A 12,228-nucleotide genomic window follows, 5' to 3' on the forward strand; every position below is an offset into this window, starting at 1 on the left:
ATTGAGTGAGCCATTCAGGGGCCATTGTTCTTCTGATCCTAACATATATTGGGTCCACACCCTATTACAATAGTACATGACGTCTTTCTTAGTCATAGGCTCATGGCTATGTTTTGCCCATTTATATAATATATTCCCCAAACAGATGGATAGATGGAGTATTTTCCACTTTTAAAAGTTTGGTGACACCAAGACACAGAAGATGCCAACAAATTCCAACATAAAAGGCACAAATTCCAGCATCGATGCACACAAAACCAAGACAAAACCAATGAACTAGTTCCCAGATCGGGTAGACTTACCCTACAAAACCAATGAACTAGTTCCCAGGGAACCAGTTCCCAGAATCGGGCAGAGTCCAACAACAATTCCCCCCTCCAGCAGGGTACCCCAACCAGATTGGCTTGTCCTGTAAAGGAAAAGCCCAGATGGAGGGGGGAATATGTTCCTGGCGTGCACGCCGGAGCGACTTACCCTCCAAATCGAATCGAGTCCATTGACTCGTAGCACCAAATTGAAGTTTGTCGGTTCCTTGCTTCAATTGCCAAGTGCTGGGATAGCCAGTGCCGCTTCAGGGAGTTTTGAAGGGAAGATCCTCAGGACAAACGGTCCTGGCAGCTGCTAGGCCCTTGCCTCAATATTCCCTGACCAGGGCTGGCTAGACACGAGCAAGGCTCCTGGTTGGCTCGCTAAATTTGTTGCCGAGTCCAAGCTCGCTCGGCTCTCCGCACGACAGGCCAATGAATCGGAGATGAGGTGTTGAGGTAAGGAATACGACTTTATCCGAGAAGATGGCAGACTAGTGTCTCTGATAAACCATCTTATCTGGGTCTGGATGCCAGTTTCTTTTATAGAATCAGAGAGGGAGAGGCGGTGAGGAAGTAAAGTAAAAGGGCCATCGGTCTTGCAAAACAGCTCCTGGAATGACCAGCCTCAGTGAGGGGATGTGTTAGTTTCTTTTTTCGTGCAGCCATTCACAGGTGGGCAGGGTGTCCTGAGGCAGGCCATTATGTACGATTATAGTAACAAAAGCAACGAAAATCAAAGGTTAAAGTCAAAGAAACAGATCCAATGTGGAGTCCGATTTAGCTCTTACCTGTCACACACTTAAAAAATGAGATGAAGTGGGATTCCCTCCTTTTTTTTTTTTTTTTTTTTGTAAGAGCATTTGTGTTTAAACTTCTTTGGTGTTCTTTTATTAATTAATTTATTTATTTTTGCTGTGTTGGGTCTTCGTTTCTGTGCGAGGGCTTTCTCTAGTTGTGGCAAGCGGGGGCCACTCTTCATTGCGGTGCGCGGGCCTCTCACTATCGCGGCCTCTCCTGTTGCGGTGCACAGGCTCCAGACGCGCAGGCTCAGTAGCTGTGGCTCAGGGTCCTAGCTGCTCCGTGGCATATGGGATCCTCCCAGACCAGGGCTCGAACCTGTGTCCCCTGCATTAGCGGGCAGACTCTCAACCACTGCGCCACCAGGGAAGCCCCTGCCTCCTTTTTAAAAATGTTTTTAGAGCTACTTAAAAACTTGCATTTACACAATAGTTGATAAAAATATTCCTCTGGATTGTACAAGAAGGGAGACAGGGACCACTGATAGGACCGGGTGTTTGATATTAATCAGACTTGGCTTCTTTCTTTCCTGCTTCATCAGAGGCTGGCCTCTCCTCATTTTTATTTTCTCTGTTTTCTGCAGGTAAGCCTTCTTTAGTCTCTTGGTGAGCCACTTAGCCTGTTTTCCCTTTGCTCCCTTTTCCCCTTTGTTTGCACTTTTTTTGCCTGAAGATTTATCCTTTCCTTCCACCTTTTTGGCTTCGTTTCCACTTTTGCAGAAGTTGTTTTAGCCAACAACATCGCTGGTCTCCTCTTGGGTTCCTCCTTCTCCGCCCCCTCGGCAGAGCTGACCTTCCTCTTGGGCACCTTGGCAGCGGGGCGGGCGCGTGCTGGGTGCCTGCGGGCCACAGCATGCCACGAATCTTCGTGAAGCTGGGTTGCCTGGCCATGATGCCAAAATCTTGGTTTTCTGTGCACCAATGCCAAAAAGAAATACGGAGACGGAGTTTTGGAGGAAGGAGGAAAGTAGCTTTATTCTTTGCTAGGCAAAAGGGGGAACACAGCAGGCTAGAGCGAGCCTCAAGACCTGTCCCCCCCCTACCCCCACAGAGAAAGGTTTTTATAGCTTGGGGCTCGTGGTCTGGGGTAGGTGATAAGGCTCAAAGTAATTAAGGTCTTGCATTTCTTTTCTTCTGCAAATTCATGGCCAAAGCTGGCGTCGGGCAGCTCAGCAACCGGGTCTGGTGCCCCTGAAGTTATCAGCTGTGACCTTCTTTCTGAAATGAAGTGCTGCAAGGGTGTGTAGGAGACTTTGCTAAGGACAAGCCTAGCTACACGTGTTTATGAGTAGTAACAGCTAAAGAATAACCAAGATTGTTTAACACTTTCAGGCCTGGTTATGCTGTTTCCCCAACCTGTTCATTGTTTACTTTTTTTCCTTGTTTATCCAAAAAGAAAAGTCTCATTTCTATTTTTACTGCAACAAATACCCCACTGCTAGTTCATTCCCTCCACATCAATGAAGGAAGGGAAATGGGCCTTGCATTCTGGTCTGGCTGAGGATAAACTTCAGTTTTGCTCCATTTGACAAGCACCAGCTGTCCAGTCCAGGGGCCCATCTATCTCCTACTTCAGCCGCTGCCACTCCTACCACCCGTGTTTTCTTTTTCTTTTAACTAAGGAATGCCAAAGTCCATTACGTAAATTTGCATAAGGGCATGAGAATGCCTGAATCCCCATAGGATGGATAATACTGAAAGGCAGCAAACTTTAATTTTTTCCTCAAGCTACCTGACGAAAGATGGTTTACTAGTATTGTTTTAATTAACAGCTTAGCACTCAAAAGCGTAGCCACCCTCTGGGGGAGCCCTGTGCCCAACGCAGAGGAATCCTCGGGCTCCTCTCTGGGCTGTCTACCCTCTGCCTGCAGAGGTCGCTGGCCACCGCTCGCCTCTCTCCTGTGGGCCTAATCGGCTTCCCGTGCACAGTGCGCACGCGCAGATTTCGCTCCAGGTGTCCAGCTTTGTGCCTGATTGAACTCTTCTCGGCCGCGCTCAGCGCGCGGTGTTTAACCCGGACTGGTCTTCGGGGAAGAGTAGCGTGTTCCCCCGACCCAGAGCGCCTCTGGGCCTCAGCGGCTAGAGGGCCTGGGACGGGCCTACAGGGGTCGGGCGGCACGGCGGGCAGCCCATGAGGGCGGGGCGGGCCCCTGCTAGGGCTTGGGCGTCGGTCGTCGGTAGGGCCCGGAGCCGGGCGCGGAGCCCCTGACAGGACAGGTACGGAGGCGGCGACCCTGGAAACTGCCTCCTCCCCCACCGTGTTCGCGAGGCTCCTGGCTGTGCTCTGGGGGCTCGGCGCTCGCCTAGGGCGCGGCCGGGAGCCGGGTGTGCGGGGCGGGGCGGGGGTCGGCAGGGGCGGGCCGCGGCGGGGGTGGGCGCCCCCCGGGTCTGGGCTGGTCCGACCCCCCTGAGCTCTTCATCCTGCCGGTGTGGTGTTCTCCCGGGGTCGAGTGATGGCGTCTCCGAATTCCTCCAGAACTGCAAGGGTTCCCGTCCTTTCCTGGGAGCATCCGAGGCACACCTGAACCCACTCCGAGCTACAGGTTTCCTGTGGGGCACACGGTGGAGAAGTTGTGTCAAACAGAAAAACAAACAAACAAACAAAAAACCAAGCGGACTCAAGGTGGGGGCCTGGATGTGCGGTTGGTGTCAGTCTCCCATTCCTGGCGTCCGCCTTAACTGGCAGGCTCACCCTGGAGCAGTCATCTTGCGCATCCCCGCAGCTAAATCACACGGATGACGAACTCCGCTGTTTTTAAGAGGCGGTGATTTAGAAACGTACCCTCACTTATTACAGTGTGGAGAGCAGCACGCCCGTCGCGACCACTTACTAATCCAGCATGCGTAAGGTGCTGAGAGTCAGGGAGCTCTGCGGCGGAGATGGAAGTTCTTTAGCTAATGGATGGGCGAAGCCCAAGGCCCGGGGGTGTTAGCGATAGTAGTTAAGGATAACTTTTTTTCAAAGACGTTTTGTGCTCAAATATGTTCAGAAACTTCATGGTTAAAGTTTTCTCTCCTACAGAATATTTTGGAACTTTTAAGTATGCTCCTGATATTTTTATCACGAATTTCCTACTGGAAGTGTAGTATGGAGAGTTTCCCAAATCTGAATGGAAAATACCGTTTTTCTTGGGTGTTACCTCCGTGTAACATATGAAACAGTTTGGGAAATGGAGTTCCAGAATTAGAAACTCAAGGTTTGGAAGGGGCAGTGTAGGTCAGTGCTTTTTGAACTTTAATGCTACATACACAAACTCTGTTAAAGTACAGATTTCGGTTAGTTCTGTATTTTTAACAAGTTCCCGGGTGATGCCGATGCTGCCGGTCCATGGACCACACACACTTCGAGGAGCAAGGGTTTTCACTGGATTGAAAGACACCATGTTCTTCTGTTGCCTGCTCTCCAGAGCAAGCTGTGCTGCCTTGAATGATCACTTCCCCTGTCCAGACCTACAAAATAGGAGACTGGACTAGAAGATCTCTCAGGTTTCCTTCAGACCTAAAATGTTGTGATTCTACTCCAGTTACCCTTGTGATAGTTGAATTACATCTAAAATATCCTTGCCCTATGGCCAGTTTGAGCTTGAACATTTCTAGTAATGGGGAATTTACTGCATGTAAGGCATCCCATTTCATCGTGGGATAGCTCAATAAGGAAGTTTTTCATAGTGCTAAAACACATCTCTATAATTTCCATCCTGTTGGTCCTAGGTTATCTCTTAGAATCAAACAGAAAAAAAAGTATAATCCCTCTTTAAAAGATGACTCTTGGGAATTCCCTGGCAGTCCAGTGGTTAGGACTTGGTGCTTTCACTGCCAGGCCCTGGGTTCAATCCCTGGTCAGGGAACTCAGATCCCACAAGCTGCGTGGCATGGTGGAAAAAAAAAAAGAAAAAAAGACTCTTAAAGTGTGTGATGACAGTGTTTCTACCAAGTTTTCCCCAAACTGAATTACCCTTTATTCTTCCAGGACATTGTTTCAAATCTGTCTCTTCAATGTAGTCCTTCTGTGTGGAGTGTAGTGGGGTTGTAGCTGGACTTTGAAGGATGGGCGGGGCTTGCAAAACTAGGGGAAGCGTCCTAAGCAGCTGACAGTGGTCCAGAGATGACACTGCGTACGTCAGATCCAGAGTTGTTTGATTCTGGAGAATCAGAAGAAATTTCATAAGAAATGGTATGTCAGTGAAAGGTTTTGGGCAAAGCAGTGTTTTAGAGTGTGTAGTTGTCTTACTGTGGTGTATAATGTGGTTGGAAATGGGGAAGCAGAGAGGCAGGGAGCCAGATATGCTTCACATATCAGTACAGAGGGCTTAGGTTGATGATAATAGTAATGCCTTCTATTTACGTATAACATTTAACAGATGACAGAACCTTTCACAGACAACCTTTCCTGTGAGGTAGGCAGAGCAGCTGTTACCCAGTTTTAGAGATGAGGCACCAAAGAGAGTAAATGATTTGCCTTGATTCTCAAAGCTGTTACATGGCAAACCAAAGCGATGGCAGTGGTAATGGAAGAGAAAGGAAGAATGCAGGAGGCAATACTGAGGAAGAATTGATAAGTTGGGCCTGGATGCACATGAGGGTACAAAGGAAAAGAAGTTGTCAGGGAGGAGTCGGAATAGTTGGGAAAATCATAACACACGATCGACAACTGCCATAGGTTGTACTTGCTCAGATGTGTCATCGTCAGTGGCTGTTTGGAGTGTTAGGTCGGGAGGGATTGTGTCAGAGGATTCCTAGGTTGTTTAGCCTGTCCGTTGGTACTGGGTGGTGTGTGGGCCTTGGGTTAGCTGTCCTATACCAAGGGAATTGAGAACTGGATCCTCAGTGTCCCCTGAGAAGGTAGATGCTGAGCAATTGACTGATTCAAATCTATCTTAGGGTCCTTGCCCTCCAGGAGTCTCTGAATTTTGTTTTATATAATTTTTCTTTTGAAGTTCCAGCTAATATTAGTTGTACTTGGCTGATGGACAAATTGGCTAGCCAGTCTGACCTCCCCAAGCTCCCACATATCCACTGAGGGTTTCACTGAAGCAGAGACTGGACCCTTGTCACTCCCGAAGCCACGCTAAAGCTATTTTCCCAGAAGATCTGCACTTCCCCTAGAGCCTAGAGGTGTCTCCCTCTCCCTCTCTCCCTCTCCCTCTCCCTCTCTCCCTCTCCCTCCCCCTCCCTCCCCCTCCCTCCCCCTCCCTCTCCCTCCCCCTCCCCCTCCCCCTCTCCCTCTCTCTCGTCCTTTTACCCTGGAAGCATATGAGGTTGAAATTTAGTATCACTACCAAATTCCATTGGACCTGGAGCTGTCCCTGCACTTTTACTTTCTTAGGCTCCTATCTGGTGAGCAAAGAGCTACATACATCTCTTGGGGTGTATGTGCGCCTGACTGTTGTACTTCCCCCATGGTGTCTCTGGGAAACGTGTCAGAACCAACTTATATCCCTAGAGCCTGGTGTTGGTATAGGCTTCTATTCAACATTGAGTGTCTTCTGTGTTCAGTGCTTAGGATACTGAGATGATTAAAAATTCTGTGCCCTGGAGGAATTCACGATGGGATAAGGGAGATATTGTAAGTGAAATGCGATCTTGTAATAGAGTTATTTCCACAGTGTTGTGTGAGGGCAGAGGAGGGAATGGCTAGCTCCACATGGAGACATCAGGGGAACATTCAGGAAAGAGGTGACAAGTAGAGTCTTGAAGACGAAGAGAGAGACTTGGTGACGTTTGCAACATTTGCAGAGGCGTAAGATAGATAGATCCAAGTGGCTGGAATCTAAGAGAACTTTGGGATCAAAGGAGAGGTGATTGATGAGATTAGATTCATAATGAGGCCAGGCTTTTAATGGCCTGTAGTTTTGTTCTAAGATTCAATTTTGTGGGAGGAAAGCCACTGGAGGTTTTTAGGCAGGGAGGTGATGTGGTTATATTTTGGAAAGCTAATTGTGGAAATAGACTGAAAGGGGAGAATCTGGATCCAGGACATCAGGAGACTCTTGTAGTAACGTGGGCTTGGCTTCAGGCTGAATTAAGTGTTAGTGGGGATGGGAAGGAGGGGATAGATTGGAGATTGTAGAGACAGAGTTCACCTGACGTAATGACTAAGTAATTGGTTGTTGAGAACAAGAGAGAGAGGGAGTTGTTGAGGATGACTCAGTTTTCTATTTTGGATTGATGGTGGTACCAGTAGTAAAGGGGGAGTATAGACGAGGAACATTTGCTGGGGGAAGCTTCCGTGTGTTTTGGGTCATGTTGAATTTGGGCGTCTGTGGCGCTTAGCAGATAGGTGGAAATGTGGGTCTGGAGTTCAGAAGAGAGTCTGTGTCTAGGGGTGGTAGACGTAAGTGGTAGTTGATGCTGTTGGAATGGATGAGCCTAGCCATGCTTGTAGAAGACCGAAGATAACAGAGGAGATGACAGGGATTGGTGGGCAAGGTGAGAGAGAATGTCGTCCAGGGAGCTGCAGAGGAAAACGTTGCAGGAAGAGAATCAGCAGCCTCTGTTGCTACAGCGAGGTCAAGTAGGAGGAGCTTGGAAAGTGTACTTTGAGACTGGGCAGGTAGGAGATTGTGGTCACCAGGGCTCTTTTATTTTTTTAGTGTGAGCGGCTGGATGGGAGCCAGGTGGGTTGAAGAGTGGATGGGAAGTGAGGATAGGGAGGATGCACTCACTTTGGGTAGTTTGGGAAGGAAGATGGTGGCAGCTTGTGGAGGAGTAGCAGAGACTAGAGACAGATTTGATGTGTAAGAGCCCGTAGAGAGGTTGCATTTGAAGGCACAAGGGAAATGATGATTGCACAGGAGGGTGGAGGGCTGTCTCTGAGAAGGAGACATCATTTCTTTTGAAGAGGAATGACAGAAGAAAGGAAAAGGATGTAGGAAGAAAGAGGCAATGATGGACACAGCTAAACTTGCAAAGGAATTCTTATCTAATGGGTTCAATTTCCTTTCTCAGCAAGGTTATCCGCTGAGGGGTGGGGGTCCTGGTGTGGGCTCGGATAGGAGCAGGGACTGGACAGTGGTAAGGGAAACCTGAAACTGTCCAGAGGGGAAGGGAAAGGCAGCAGAGTTGAGATGCGCTCCCAGAACATGGAGTGCCCTCCGAGCTTGAGTCCTTCACTGGAGGCCTCTCTTTCCTCTTCTTCATAATAATTATGGCTGACTTTTATTGAGTGCTTCATACCAGGCACTCTTCTAAGTGCTTTTCGGGCATTCTCACGTGATTCTGACAACAGCCCTGTTAGAAAGGTATTGTTAGTATCTATGTTTTACAGAAGGAGAAATTGAGGCATGGAGTATTACTTAGACACTTAGTACAACTTATATCTGATGAATCTCTTACCTCTGCAGAAATGGCATTCCTTCCTTGAAGCATCAGAGAAAGGCAGAAATTTAATCCCAACTCCCAGTTTCTGGTCCTTGAGGGGCTGGAGTTTAGGGCTGCTAAGGAGGGCCAGTCTGTGGGTATGATAGCGGCCTGGGTGAGCAGGGTGGTGGGGTCAGTGTTGCTGCTGTATTTTTACAACTACATACAGAATTCTGAAATCCTGGTGTGATTTCCCAGCAACCTGACTAGAAAGACAAGTGACTGATAATGATTTGTTAGGTACTGCAGGCTGAGACCATGTCAATTGAGATGGTGAATAAGAAAAGAGATCTTGTCTCAGTCAGCCAGGAAAAGAATTTTTACTGCCAGTTATGGGACTAGGCAGACCTATGACCTTACGTAATCGCATAGATTATTAACACTCACCTTTGTTTTCCCCGTTGGTGGGATAGATAGAATTTGTAGGTCAGGGGCGCACCTGACTTGAGTGAAAGGGGAGAGTGATGAGATGGCATGGGTGGAAGAGAAATGGACTTACCTTTTCCTGCTGCAGCCACTGGAGCATCATTTCTGTGTCCTTCCTCTTGATGTTGCCATGGATACGCCTTTGCGTCGTGACTTGAGGAGACTGATTCCCATTATGATCAGATGATGACGTGGGTTTAAAAAGAGAAAGGACAGAATGCTCTGCTTTTGGGGAGTGGCCGGTGAGCTGCCCAAAAGGCAGAGCCCAGCACAGCCGAGGTGGCTGTGGCTTTGTTGGCTGCTTTGGCTTTTGCTGAAGTTGTGAAATGGTGCATCTCTCTCTTTAGAGCGCAGGCTCAGGGTTCCCTGTCTGCAGGGTCCTAGTGCCAGGGACTTGCTGGTTGATCATGGGGAGAAAGCAGCAGGAACTTCGAGTAGGCTCTTAAGTGGGACTGCTGCTAGCTCTGGGAGGGTTGCAATTCTGTTTCTTTTCAAAGAACATTGATTGATTGATTGATTGATTGGCTGCTTTGGGTCTTTGTTGCTGCCCGTGGGCTTTCTCTAGTTGCAGCGAGTGGGGGCTACTGTTCCGTTGTGCGGGCTTCTCATTGCGGTGGCTTCTCTCGTTGCGGAGCACAGGCTCTAGATGTGCAGGCTTCAGTAGTTGTGGCAACGGGCTTAGTTGCTCCACAGCATGTGGGATCTTCCTAGACCAGGGATCAAACCTGTGTCCCCTGCGTTGGCAGGTGGATTCTTAACCACTGCACCACCAGGGAACTCCCAGCTTGCAATTCTTGAGTACCAGGCTGCACTCAAGTGCTTGTTGCCTTCCTGCAGAAGTGCCTTCATTGAGGATAAGTGAGGCATATTGTGTAGCTTTCCTTCCTGGCTCTTGGACGTCTGGGCCCTTTGGAGGTGGGCCTGGTAGTCACTGGGTATTCCTAGGGGAGGGGGATATCCTGGGAGGGGGTAGACCTGTATTCAGTTTGAGAGTGGGCTACAGAAATTTCTGGGGATAATGAAGAGCTGGAGAGGTAAAAACAAATTCTATTTAGGGTCTAGGTCCTATCTGTGTGAGATCTGCAAGGCAGATACTGGAGTAGGACCTAGGAACACAAGGCTCTGTTTATCTTCTTTCTGGGTTCCTGTGCATATCTGGAATCCGGCCTTCCAAGCTTCCAGTAGCTGAGCTTCTATTCCCCTCTCCTTTCCTGACTCCTGAGGGACTTATATCCACACATATCCCTCCCCTTCTAGTGCTTTTGGAGATGTACAGCTTCACCTTAGTTATAAGAAAATCTGTATCTTGCTGATTACCTTTATGTTTCATTTTATCTCTTTGCAACCAAATCGAAATACCCCATGCCTAATGCAGTTCAGTTCAAGTGTGTGGACCCTGCTGTCAGACTGCCTGGATTTCAAACCTCTACAAGTGGGATCAGAGAAAGCAAACAGTTGGGTTAGCCCAGGATCAAGGTTTGGTGAGGTGAGACAAGAGGAGGTCAGGGGCATAAAGGCTGCTGGGGTACCAGTAAAAGCAAGGTCGACATGGTGCAGGCTGGGTGCCAAGGAGGCTTTTCCTCCTGAATTCCTAACAATCCACTTCTTTTCCTGTCATTTCTGAATGTTCTCTAAGACCACTGGTGATCTATTATCAGACACAGATTTCTTTCCCTCCTCTCTTTGCATTTTCCTAGACTTTTTATTAGGATTTAATATCATTGGGGAGGAAAATGGATTAGAAATCAGGGAGTATTTGTCTTCTGGCTGAGGTAGCATGTACCTCAGAGCTGTCCTGTGTGACATGGGGTGAGGCCCAATGGTGCTGTTGAAGGACCACCTACCTGTACAGCTGGTCAGATGTGCCCCACTTCCTACTCACATGGGCCCCGCTGGCTATGAGACTTAGGTGAGTTGTTGGACTTCTGAGACTCAATTCTGTCACCTGTAGAATGGAGATCGTGGAATCCGTGTTGTCTGCATCACAGGTTCGTTTTGGAAGGAGATCGTGAAGTACACGTGTTAGTGGTCACAGTTAAATTGGCCTCTGAGAAGGCCCTGTGACTTATTTTCTCTCTCTTAACATGTTCAGTTTCCCGTCCCAATTCTGTTGTTATCAGTCATCACTCTCCCATTATTCCTGCTTGAAAACTCCCAAGTTTATTCATTCCTTTACTTATCCATGCATTCATTCATCCCCCCATTTATTCATGCTAGGTTTGAGTTCCTACCGTGTGCAGTTGTCATTGATGTACCCTCTCGGTAATGATGAAGACAATATCTACAATTTGTTGAACACACATTCTGTGCTCAGCACTGTACCAAATGCTTTACTTCAGTCTTATTTAATCCTCACAACATCCCTGTGAGGTAGGTATTATTTCCCCCTTTTTTCAGTTGAGGTAACCAGGGCTCTGAAAATATCTTACCTCATACACATGAGGAAATAGGAGAACCAAAGCTGTACCCAGGTCTGTCCATCTCCAGAGCCCATACAGGCCTGCTGCTTCTTTCCCCATGTCTGATCTCTCATAGGACCTTCTCGGAGCTTTCTTGTACTGTCTCTGAATTGGTCCATTTCCTCTTCCCTCTCTTTTTCTCTCATGAGCCTGGCTCAGACCCCCTCACCCCTTGCTCATTACTGCCGTAGCCTCCTTGCTGTGTTCCCTGTCTTTATCACGTTGCTCCTGCCTGCACTCCATTCTGCTGTCTGCCACCTGTTTGATCTTCCTAAAATAGTTTGCATTATGCCAGTTTCCTGCTCAGGAAGAGACTGGCTTCCTGTTGTTATTGGATCCAATTCATCTATCTCTACATGATGTTAAATTCCCTGACTATCCATATTTACCTTCTAATACATCTCAAGATCAGTGTCAATTCATTCAATAAATATTTGACTTCATGAGCTAAGATGGGATCATAAAGAGGAAAAGCTGAGGAGTCTGCTTTAAAAGGCTTGTAGTTTGATAGGAGAACTCATCAGAATTCACTAGTTCAGCCAAGCTAGTCATCTTTAACTTTCCCAGTCAAGCAAAATTATTTCTGTCTCTACTCATACTGTACTCACAAATTACAATGTTTGTAGGCTTTTCCTCTCCACATATCCAAACGAAAACCTCATGATTCAAGGGATGATCAAGTATCCCTTTTCTTTTTAGCTACCTTTTTCCTCTCCGTAATTCCTTATAATATTTGTCGTCTAGACATTTTAGTTTAATACCCACACAGCTTCTGCATTTGTTTGCAGAGCACGTTTATGTGCTTTATCTTATTTGAGCATTAATGTAGCTATGGCAGGTGATCGTCCCATGTTATAGAAAAAACAGCATCTAAGAAGT

General features: G+C 47.7%; 1 protein-coding gene and 1 pseudogene across 4 annotated transcripts in view; one reads left to right on the plus strand and one right to left on the minus strand.

The window, feature by feature from the left end:
• Positions 1–1,376: 1,376 nt before the first annotated feature.
• Positions 1,377–3,820, minus strand: LOC308628031 (annotated as a pseudogene). Its single transcript has 3 exons — positions 3,798–3,820; positions 3,363–3,653; positions 1,377–2,016 (listed from the first exon to the last, which is right to left on the minus strand). The product of its transcript is annotated as an uncharacterized misc_RNA (transcript).
• DCTN1 (dynactin subunit 1) overlaps positions 3,165–12,228 on the plus strand; it is a 30,050-nt gene continuing 20,986 nt past the window's right edge. The window contains exon 1 of one of the 3 annotated variants that reach the window (XM_081254213.1): positions 3,165–3,322. The gene's annotated coding sequence lies outside the window, so the exon portion shown is untranslated. Of the gene's footprint in view, positions 3,323–3,407; positions 3,431–3,705; positions 3,729–12,228 lie in introns of those variants that run through there. The other 2 variants (XM_081254205.1, XM_081254214.1) reach the window with 2 other exon arrangements.

Source organism: Mesoplodon bidens, assembly GCF_964165515.1.
Source record: "Mesoplodon bidens genome assembly, chromosome: 14".
NCBI classification, from domain to species: domain Eukaryota; kingdom Metazoa; phylum Chordata; class Mammalia; order Artiodactyla; family Ziphiidae; genus Mesoplodon; species Mesoplodon bidens.